Raw genomic sequence first — 2,122 nt, 5'->3', positions numbered from 1 at the left:
AGTACCAGCTTGGAGCCAGGTAGACTCACTGTATGGCTAGACCCAAAAGAGAGACAACAATCACTGCAGTTCAGCTCATAGGAAGCCACACCCATAGGAAAAGAGGGAGAGTACTACATCAAGGGAACACAGCCTGGGACAAAAGAATCTGAACAACAGCCTTCAGCCCTAGACCTTCCCTCTGACAGAGCCTACCCAAATAAGAAAGAACCAGAAAACCAACCCTGGTAATACGACAAAACAAGGCCCTTCATCACCACCCAAAAATCACACTAGTTCACCAGCAACGGATCCAAACCAAGAAGAAATTCCTGATTTACCTGAAAAAGAATTCAGGAGGTTAGTTATTAAGCTAATCAGGGAGGGATCAGAGAAGTGTGAAGCCCAGTGCAAAGAAATCCAAAAAATGATACAAGAAGTGAAGGGAGAAATATTCAAGGAAATAGATAGCTTAAAGAAAAAACAATAAAAAATTCAGGAAACTTCGGACACACTTTTAGAAATGCAAAATGCGGGAACTTTCCAGAATACTCGGTGAGAGGCAGAGGAGTGGTAACTGCCGGAGCTGCGCACAGCTCTGCGCTCCTTCCTGCTCCCTCACACACTGGCCTCAGCCCACACCGGCAGTAGAAGATGGTGAAAGAAACAACTTACTACGATGTTTTGGGGGTCAAACCCAATGCTACTCAGGAAGAATTGAAAAAGGCTTATAGGAAACTGGCCTTGAAGTACCATCCTGATAAGAATCCAAACAAAGGAGAGAAGTTTAAACAGATTTCTCAAGCTTATGAAGTTCTCTCTGATGCAAAGAAAAGGGAATTATATGACAAAGGAGGATAACAGGCAATTAAAGAGGGTGGAACAAGTGGCGGTTTTGGCTCCCCCATGGACATCTTTGATATGTTTTTTGGAGGAGGAGGAAGGATGCAGAGAGAAAAGAGAGTCAAAAATGTTGTACATCAGCTCTCAGTAACCCTAGAAGACTTATATAATGGTGCAACAAGAAAACTGGCTCTGCAAAAGAATGTAATTTGTGACAAATGTGAAGGTAGAGGAGGTAAGAAAGGAGCAGTAGAGGGCTGCCCCAATTGCTGAGGTACTGGAATGCAAGTAAGAATTCATCAGATAGGATCTGGAATGATTCAGCAAACTCAATCTGTGTGCATGGAGTGCCAGGGCCATGGGGAGCAGATCAGTCCTAAAGATAGATGTAAAAGCTGCAACGGAAGGAAGATAGCTCGAGAGAAGAAGATTCTAGAAGTTCATATTGACAAAGGCATGAAAGATGGCCAGAAGATAACATTGCACGGTGAAGGAGACTAAGAACCAGGACTGGAGCCAGGCGATATTATCATTGTGTTAGATCAGAAGGACCATGCTGTTTTTACTCGACGAGGAGAAGACTTTTTCATGTGTATGAACATACAGCTGGTTGAAGCATTGTGTGGCTTCCAGAAGCCAATATCTACTCTTGACAACCGAACCATAGTCATCACCTCTCATCCAGGTCAGACTGTCAAGCATGCAGATATCAAGTGTGTACTAAATGAAGGCATGCCAATTTATCATAGACCATATGAAAAGGGTTGCCTCATCATTGAATTTAAGGTAAACTTTCCTGAGAATGGCTTTCTCTCTCCTGATAAACTGTCTTTGCTGGAAAAACTCCTACCTGAGAGGAAGGAAGTGGAAGAGACTGATGAGATGGATCAAGTAGAACTGGTGGACTTTGATCCAAATCAGGAAAGATGGCGCCATTACAATGGAGAAGCATATGAGGATGATGAACATCATCCCCGAGGTGGTGTTCAGACCTCTTAATGGGCCAGTGAATAACACTCACTGCTGGCATTTAATGTGCCGTAGTGAATAAGTGAAGGACTGTAATCATAATATGCTCACTACTTGCTCTTGGTTTTGTTTTAATATTCAACTATAGTAGTGTTTTAAAAAGTTAAATGAAGAATAAACACAAATATAAAAGCTCAAAAAAAAAAAAAGAAATGCAAAATGCTCTGGAAAGTCTCAGCAATAGAATTGAACAAGTTGAAGAAAGAAATTCAGAGCTCGAAGGCAAGGTCTTCGAATTTAGCACAATCCAAAAAAAAAAAAAAAAAAAAAA

At 41.6% G+C, this 2,122-nt stretch overlaps 1 pseudogene across 1 annotated transcript; it reads left to right on the top strand.

The window, feature by feature from the left end:
- The first annotated feature begins 612 nt into the window (after window positions 1–612).
- LOC108522079 (dnaJ homolog subfamily A member 1 pseudogene) lies at window positions 613–2,000 on the top strand (annotated as a pseudogene). Its single transcript, XR_001883365.1, has one exon. The product of XR_001883365.1 is annotated as a dnaJ homolog subfamily A member 1 pseudogene (transcript).
- Window positions 2,001–2,122: the final 122 nt, after the last annotated feature.

Source organism: Rhinopithecus bieti, unplaced genomic scaffold (assembly GCF_001698545.2).
Source record: "Rhinopithecus bieti isolate Rb0 unplaced genomic scaffold, ASM169854v2 scaffold_64250, whole genome shotgun sequence".
In the NCBI taxonomy this organism is placed as follows: domain Eukaryota; kingdom Metazoa; phylum Chordata; class Mammalia; order Primates; family Cercopithecidae; genus Rhinopithecus; species Rhinopithecus bieti.
The sequence above is the reverse complement of the archived record's forward strand: the minus strand, read 5'-3'. Positions and strand labels throughout refer to the sequence as shown.